Here is a 9,422-nt window from a genome sequence, read left to right as displayed (position 1 = left end):
AACTCATATTTCAATAAAATGAAATCTGAATTACATAAGCAACTCTATCAAAAATCTCAAAAGTATAGAACTTTTGTCTAGTGAGCTAAAGAAGTAAGTCAAAACAGAATCATTGACAATAAGCTTAACTCATTAATTTTTCTCTAAAGCATAAGTTTTAGAGACAGGCTCATGAAATTAGCAGGAGATGGATGCTAACTAGACATTGGAAAATAAAACTATTAAGTGAACTTATTTTTGAAACATTAGTCCAGGGAAGTTTGTATCCCTTTCCCCCATTTATTGGATTTTGGTTTTGGAGACAAGGTCTTACTCTGTATGCAGGTTCCCCTGGAACTCATTATGCAGCCCAGGTTGGCCTCAGACTCCTGGCAATCCTTCTGCCAAGTGCTGAGACTACAGGTTTGCACCACCATGCCTTACTTGGTCTTAGTATTTTTTGTTTTTGTCTTTTGGTCTTTTTTTGATGGAAGAAAAAAAGAGTGCATTTAGACTTAGCCAGCTGGACTCAGTTTAGATGACCCCAGCTTTGCTGGCAGCATCCAGAGCATCACAATCGGGATGCGGTCAATCATATGCCTTTTTCTCCTCATCAGGCCCGATACAGTACTGACCCTGGTCACATCAGTGTCATAAGGCTTCTTCACCATTTGTTTGCTCTGGTGCTCTTTGGCCTTGACATCCTCAAAGAGCACAAGTGTGTTGTTGTCCTCTCTCTTCCTCCTAGCTGAGCTTGATGACGGCATAGTGTCAAGCTTGTTTCTCCTGGAGTGCTCTTCTGAGGGTGTTTGAGCTGCCTCCAGAGCCACAGTGTCTTGGGACAGCAGAGGTGGAGTGACTTACAGATCTTTTGGTGACTGTGGATATCTTTCAGAGCTGCCTTCTTGGTCTCTAAAACTTTTCTTTGGCTTCAGCTTTGAGAAGGGCAGGAGCTTCTTCCTTTGCCATCAGCGTGCCATCTTAGTGAAAAGACATTTTTGTCTTTTTAAGACAGGGTTTCGCTAGCAGTTCAAGTTCAGGCTGGTCTTGGGCTCACTTTGTAGCCTAGGCTGGTCTGAAACTTGCAATGATCCTCCTGCCTCAGCCTCCTGAGTGCTAATTTTGTTTTCTTGGTACTGGGAATCTAACTCACAATCCCCACTTGCCAAGCAGGCGCTGTGCCACTGAGCTACATCCCTGGGCCAGTTTTAGTATTCTTAGGTAAGTGATTCGATTTGGTCATTTAGATATTTTGAAGCTTTGTTGTTAAGAAACTTACACTGTTATAACATGACATGTTGCCATTCATTTAAAGATAATTATTAACCTTAGTTTTGAAGGATTACAACATAAACCCAAAAGGTCAAGTACTCCTACCATTGGACACATTCTGCTACTTGGTAAAATAACTTTCCTTGACTGTGGACTTCGGTGTTATTACTAGGAGCTGTGTTTAGTCACATAAAGTGATATTTGTGATTTACCCAGGGATGAGCAGAAGTACAATTCAGTAGTGTGAATTAGTGGAGGGGTGACTGGAAGACAGAAAAGGCGAGTCCACCTGTGATGCCTTGGGAAGGGCGTTTCCAGCCCAGGCGCTGCCCGGACCCTTGTGATCATGAAGCCAGCGGCCTCCTCCCTGGTCTAAGTGACATTCACGTTGTCTGGTCCTAGGCTGATGCACTGGTGGGGAAGCTACCACTTGCAAATATCTTTGAGAAATGTTTTTTAAAATCTCCTGTTTAGCTAAAGGCAAGCATTTCTAACTTTTTTTCAGTTTTATTTTTTAGTTGTACGTATGTAAGGACTACAACATAATTTTTCATATGTCTGTTTGAACGTCGTACAGACACATACTCTTATATACGTACCTTTGTTTCAGTACTGGGGATTGAACCCAGCCCTTTTTTTTTTCTTATCTTTTTTTTTTGAGGGGGAGAGGGGTGTCAGGCTAATCAGCCTCTCCACTATTTCTTATAATTACCTTTTAAGTATAAGTGTTTCTAGTGGCTTCCTCAGGAATCTCATAGGGAGAGCTTTACAGAAAGTAGCAGTGTTTGCTGTTAAACCAGACACAAGGACAACCATTTTTCTCTCTCACTTTGTTAGAATTACTTGTTAGGAACCCCCCTACAAATATACGTACTTCTTTAGAATTTCTTTAGAACAATTTTAATTGTTCTATGATTGGCATGCTCTGATACATTTTCAGTGGTAAAGCACTGAACACTGAATAGAAATTCCATCTACTTTTATGGAAGTTTTTAAAATGGAGTCATTTAGGAGTCATCTAGGGCTGGGCACAGTGGTGCATGCCTATAATCCTAACACTCTGAGGCTGAAGCAGGAGTATCCCTGTGAGCTCCTGGGTTTACAGAAAGGTCCTGTTTTTAAAAAAGAAAAGAAAGAAACAAAGGATTCAGGGAAAAATGAGATACTAACTTGGGGCTTTTTGCTGCTTTCTTAGGACTAATGAGAGTATAGAAGTGGCCAGTATGAACTTTGGGTGGAGAAAGAGAAAAACAGATCTTTGCTGAGCACGATTAGTACAAGACCCACCCCTAGAGTGTCCTCCTGTCAGAAATCTTAACGACTCCACAGGTCTCCTCCGAGAGAAAACTTGGTGGTTCATACATCAACCCCACAGCCTTCAAACGACGGCACAGAGCACCGCTTCACCAAGGTTAGTGATGGTGTCATCTTTCCTTTGTACCTGACATTTCTGATTTAATTCTTGTTAATCTGATGAAATACTGGGAGGGGAAGTAGCTCATGGTAGAGCACTGGGCTAGCACGCACGAGGCCCTGAGTTTGATCCCAGCAGGAGGGGATTTCGGGTGAAATGTTATCTTTAGTTGACTTACGTATGTTAAGTAAGATCACTAAGATGGACTAATGTAAAGCAAGGAAACAGAAGTTTACAATTTCTTAAAAAGTTCCTGTAGCTTTCATTTTCAACACACAGCCATTAGGCAGTGATTACTGTCAGCAGGACGTCTTCCTCCTGGCTCCTCCTGTGACCTGTGCTCGGCACTGGGGTACGCCATTCAACTGGGAACACGAATTCTGCATTTATATTAAGGGAAATGTAAGGAAACTATGTGATTTAGTGAGAAAATGAGAATTAAATAAGAGACTTTTGAAACTTATCAAATATTTGTCAGTATTCAGTTATGAGCACAAACCACCCAACTTCCCTGCAACCTTCTGTTCTCAAAATCTTGAATGAGCTTTGGGGGCCACTCTCCAGGGCAGCCTTCTCTCCTGGTGTCCTGAGTCTATCCTTTTGCTCTCTAGTCTTTCTTCTCTGCCTTTCTGAAAATCAGTTGCCTTCAGCTGTCATTTATTTATAAAGTACTCAAGTGTCAACGAAATGCTAGAAGAGAATTTCTGGAGGTGTAGGTTGCTCATGGCTAGAACAGAGGCAGCTTCTGACAGCTGATCTTCAAGAGGAGAAAAAAACAAAGATCATGACAAATTTGCTACACCAGGCGTGCAGGGGTGGGGATGTTGTTGGGTGTAGAGTCCATGTTCAGCATATGTGAGGTCCTGAATTCCAACCGAAGAAGAAGAAGAAGAAGAAGAAGAAGAAGAAGAAGAAGAAGAAGAAGAAGAAGAAGAAGAAGAAGAAGAAGAAGAAGAAGAAGAAGAAGAAGAGGAAGAAGAAGACTGTTATGGCTTGTATCTAGATGTTCCCCCCAAAGCTTCATGCACTCATAAGCAGAGCTTTTCAGAGGTGGCTGGATCTAGAGTGTGGCTATGACTTAAGGGTGTGTGGTGACTAAATTAGTCCTTACTGAAACCCCCACAACCAGCAATATGGCACATGGATACAGAAAAAAAGACAATGTTTTGCAACTGAGGAGCTCTGGTGTGACCAATGTTCTTCTTGGAACAAAAGTCTACAAAGCCAAAAGCTCACAGCTTTTATTTGTTTCGATTAGGGAGGTAGGTGGGAGTCGCAGCAGAGCTAGGGAAGAGAAACATCACAGGCACTGGCTGTAAGGAGAGACAGCAATGCTGTACCAGACACAGAGGCCCTCCAATTAGCAATGCAACAGATACTTTGATGTATGCAAGGCTGGCCACTCTACTGCCAGAAAGGTGTAATTCTTTTTGGCCGCATGGCCTCATCTGAGATGTTATCTCATGCCTTACCCTGGAATCTGACAGGCTCTGGCTTGCACCCCCACTCCAGCCAGCAGCAGGGGGCAGCTATCACCCACGTGCTGCAGTGAGACGTGCTGGCATCTTGGCCACACTTGATCACACTCTTTTGGCCAATTAAGGGAACATCCATCCGCCTCTGTGCAGCCAGCTCTGCACACCTCAGTGAACAGGCTGAAACAGGCGAGGGAGAGAGGGAGGCGAGAGGCTTCCTTACTCAGGGGCGTGCAGGTTGGTGGTCTCACACAAGACCACGGATTTGTTCAGCACGGTTCTGGGCGTGGACAAAGGCCCCGTCAGCCCTGGGTGTCAGTGGCACCAACCAAACAGGCTTGTAGCCTGGATAGGACATGAAGGAAAGATGAAGGCAGCTCACAGCCTTCCACTAGCCGCACCACGAGCTGTTTTTCCGCTGCTGTGCCTGGGAGTCGCTTTGGATCAGCTGATTCTGGGCTGAAACTCTACAAACGAGCTACAGCAAACTTTTCCTCCTTTAACTTTGGGTGTTGAGTATATGTCTCAGCAAGGCAAAAACTAAGACAAAGAAATAAGGAAAAAAGTTCTTCACAGAAGTAAACAATCTTTTGAGGAAAGTGTTTCATTTTTAACCAAGCTGAATTCATGTATTATACATTTTTGATGATAAGACATCCGAGCTATTACCTATAGGCAGAAGGAAGCAGGCGAAGAGCTATGGTAGGAAAAGGTAATTACATCGGTAGGTCCTTAATTCAAGTCTGTAAAGTGTGATTTACATTTTACATAGTGTTAATGGTAATATGAGATTATTTCATACTGGGGATGGTGGTGCACGCCTGTAATCCCAACACTTAGGAGGCTGAGGCAGGAAGACTGCCATGAGTTCAAGGCCAGCCTGGGATATGTAGTGGGCTCAAGGCCAATTTGAACTCATAGTGAGATACTGAGAAAAGAGAAAACTGTTGTGAAGCTGGTCAAAGAACTTGTCTTCACACCTAAAATTCTTAAAGGCACTCGATATCATTGCTACTGGGAAGTAGTACATTGCGTGTGATAGTTAAACCCTGCTTGGAGCATTAGTAAGAAAAAAGCCTTTATACACAAGATTTAAGTAAGAACACATTAGCTGGGGAGTGTACACAATAGATTGGGATATTCCCACACATTTCATTAACAGAAAACTATAATTAGTCACTGTTCAAAAAACTTGACTCTTCTGAAAAGACAGCAAAGTTACAGTAAGAACTGTATATTGTTTTCCTGTTTCCATTTCTAGAAGGTAACAAACCAAAGGAAGTTTGAAAACTGGCCCTAATTTATGTTTATCCTTTTAAAGCAAAATTCCTGAAATCTTTGTATGTATATTAGTAAAGAAATATTTATTTGGTCACAATTCAAATAGCATACTATTTTAAATCTTCTGTGAGGGTGTAGATTTTTTTTTGTCTTTTTTGAGACGGGGTCTTGCTATGCAGTTCAAGCTGACCTTGAGCTCATTTTGTAGCCCAGGCTGGTCTCGAACTCGCGACACTCCTACCTCAGCCTCCCAAATCTGGGATTACAGGCGTGAGCCACCACACCCAGCTGAGGAGTAGATTTTTTGCAGGAAATTATTATCCATAAAACTTTCTCCATTTCTTTACTGAAGACTCTGACAAAAAATTAATAACAATATATGTTAAATTTTTAATTGTTTTAAAAGTTGAGTTCTTCAGGAAAAATCTATTAAAGTAAAAAAAACTGATTAAAATTTTATTTTGGGAAGAGTTTTGATAAGAATTATAAAATATGAGCTTTATTCTTTGTTTTAATAAAACATCTCTCTTATACTTTATAAACCAATATTTTTCTTTTTTGACCTTTATTAGTATATATTCGTCATACATAATGATTACAGCAAGTGCAGGGAACTTTCATAACACATTCACTTGTCATAACACATTTCAATCCTTCCTTCCACCTTTTATTTTTGCCAGCAACAGATTCATTTATTTATAATTTAGCAAGTTAATCAGCATATATACAGATTAAAAACCAGACTAAAGGCCAGAAAAACATACAAAGTACATAAAATAATTGTGCTAAGTCAAGATACACTTTTAAAAAATTTTATTTTAAAGAGGGTAAAATTGAACATAACAAAACACAACATAAGAAAGCAATGTAAGAGACAGATTTCAAAGCAAGACAACCAGAGATCTTCACTGTCTATCATATTGTCTCTTGTTTTCTTTCAAATAGTTGTCCACATCTTCACACACAGTGAATTCATACCAAACAGAATAGTATTAAACTGATCAGAACAGGATGATGAAGGCATATTAGGTCTTTAAGACCAGACAATAGGGGAGTCAACAATGGCTGCCATAACGTATCTTGCTCTCTTCAAAATAGCTGTCCATATCTTCAAAACAAAACAGACTAAAATCACTCTGAACAAAGAATAATGGTATTGTTGGATTTCACATCATGATGCTATGGAATCAGCACTGGATACCTTAGTGTCTCTTTTTCTTCAAAGTAGCTGTTCATTTCATAGTGCATTATATAATCAGTTCTCATAAACTGCTTAGAAGTTCTATGCATGCATAAGTCTCTACATGTATATCTATCCTTTCTGTATTAGAGGGAAAAGCAAAACAAAACAAGACAAAACAAAACAAATTCCTAGAAAAACACGAAATGAAAAAGACATATAAAACCACAAAAAAGGTGATCTACAATGGTTACTATGATGTTTCTTGTTATCTTCAATGGAATTGTCTATATCATTAGGCATAGTATAATTGAACATAGCAGTACATAACAATATTAATAAAAACAAAACACTGGAGATATTATAAGACTTCAAAAGCATGTAATAGTCAAACCAGAAGGGTATCCTAGTGAATCTTGTCATCTTCAGAGTAGTTGCTTATATTCTCAGGCTTGATACTGTCAAACATAACGGATTTGAATAAAATCAGTCAAGACAAAACATCAATCTGACAAACCAGATTCAAATAAGATCTGCCATAATGCCTCTTGTTGTCTTCAAACTAGGCGCCCATACCTTCAGACATAGTAAAATCAAACAAAATAGAAGCAGAATAAATCAGTAAAAACAAAACAATGAATGCAATACAATGACTTCAAAACAAGATAATAGTAAATCCGAAATGGCTACCATAGTATATCTTGTTGTCTTTGAAATAGCTGCCCATGCCATCAGATACAACAAAATCAAACAAGATAAAACAGAATAAACCTCAGTGAAACAAAACAATGAGAATGATACAGGATTTTGAAACAAGATAATAGGGAATTAACAATGGCCAGTACCTTCAGAAGGAGATACCCATGGATGCTGCATTGCCTGTTGTTATCCTCTGAATAGATGATCAGACTCTAGGCATTAGGCCTGCAAAGTCAGTGAAACCCAAAATACTACAAGCACGAAGTTGTGTTTTACCTCATTAGGCATCACTGCAGCTTGTTTCTCTACATCAGCTGTTACTTATGGAGGAAAGGAGGGTCCTTTTCATTTCCCAGCTGAGCACCAGAAGGGGCTGGCTCTCTCCCGCAGCCCACACATGGCGCCGACTCACAGGAGGTCTTAGCTTCTTGCTGACATCTTGTTCTCCTCCCCTGAAATCCGTGAATGGTGGGGACTCACGGGAGAGGGCTAGTGTCTGGTTCTCCCCCAGTCAGCCCACACGTGGCACCTGTAACGTTCTATTATACTTGCACATATGCAGTTTTCATCATCACTTTCAAAGATCTCAATTGCCTTAATAACTCATGTTTAGTTACCTGAAGTTCTTCTTTGGATTGGGGATCGAACTCACAGCTACGCACTTGCAAAGGCTGGCCTTATGCCGCTGAGTTAAATCCCTGGCCCTACCAGAAGTTCTTTAGCTAAAGATTGTAACTTTGTTTTTCTTTCCAGATACTGCTGAATTTGAATCTGAAGCCACTACTTTTTCTCCCAGAGGATCTGCTAATACAAGTCAAGATCTAATTTCAGAAGAATCAGAAGATTATGTGGAGACTCCAGAGGATGTATGACCTGAAAAGATATTTAGTAGACTTCACAGATATATTTTAATTATTTTCCATAAGTTGTATGACATGAAAACTTTGTTGAAATAAATTTTGTATAGTGTACCTAATGAAAACTTATCCACGATTTTAAACTGTTTCTTGACATCTGTAACTTTTAAGTGGTATTTGCAAGTAAAAACCAGTGTTGCTGACTTTTATGTACTCAAACTCCCCAAATGCAAGCTATTTTAAATCTATTCAAACAACCAAGTTGTCATTAATACTTTGTTAGAGTGAAATATAATTTTAGTGATATTTTGAAAACTGTATTTTCCCAATTTTTTGTCATTCTGTGTGAACCTAAAAATTTAGACATCATTTTGGTACACTGGTGCTATATCCATTATAAATACTATATGGTGTTTCAAGTGCCATCAGATGTAGACTTTTATTATTTTTAATTTTAAGAACTGATTTATAGTTCTTTCCTCACAGACAAACATTTGTCTAAGGCTTTTCACCTTTTCTGTTTGTGTTTTCCTCCAGAGAGCACTGAGCTACATCTCCGACTCTATGTATTTTTGAGACAGGGTCTTTGTAAATGGCCCAGGCTGAGCTTTAGCATGCAATTCTCCTGCCTCAGCCTCTGCAGCAGCTGGAATTACAGGCAGGCACCACCACACCTGGCTCTTTGATAGCTATGATACAGCCGTCACAATCAGGAAGTTATTAGCACTAACACGTTGTATCACTGAGTCCTTCAGAGTGTCTCCTTCAGAGTTTACTCCTTATCTGTAGTGCTCTTTCTAGCTGAAGGGTCCCATGCAGACCCACAGATTCCATTTAGTTGTATTTCTTAGGTCCAGCCTGGAACATTGCTCAGCAGATACTGGGGCCACTGTGATGCCCAGTCCATCGCAGAGAAGACAGACAGTCCCTTTCATCCCCAACAGGAAGAAGGAGGATGGGAATTTGGCCTCACCCTGTCCAGCTGGAAGACAGCAGGAGGCTGCACATGGGGCAGAGTAAAGATGTTTTCTGGGCTGCAGCTTTGTCTTTGTGCTCTATGGTGAGCGGAGAAGCCACCTGTAGACGTCCTGCCCTCTCCCAGCCTCGTGCCGGGCCTCTGTAGATTTCAAGCCCCTGGCCGGCGGCTGCACTGAGCAGGAATGCAGGTCACTTTCTACACAGCCAGCCCTGTTCCATGGAGTTGGGTGACCGCAGATGACCGCCCAGTCTAGAGAACATGAGCTCCTCTCCCCCATGATAACCCT

At 40.6% G+C, this 9,422-nt stretch overlaps 1 pseudogene; it reads right to left on the bottom strand.

Annotated features, from left to right (window-relative positions):
- Positions 1-513: 513 nt before the first annotated feature.
- On the bottom strand, positions 514-948 carry LOC134472366 (large ribosomal subunit protein uL23-like; annotated as a pseudogene).
- Positions 949-9,422: the final 8,474 nt, after the last annotated feature.

Source organism: Cavia porcellus, unplaced genomic scaffold (genome assembly GCF_034190915.1).
Source record: "Cavia porcellus strain 051 isolate PalLab524CR breed Dunkin Hartley unplaced genomic scaffold, mCavPor4.1 scaffold_23, whole genome shotgun sequence".
Lineage (NCBI taxonomy): Eukaryota > Metazoa > Chordata > Mammalia > Rodentia > Caviidae > Cavia > Cavia porcellus.
Note: the sequence above shows the minus strand (reverse complement) of the source record. Positions and strands in the feature narration are given on the sequence as shown.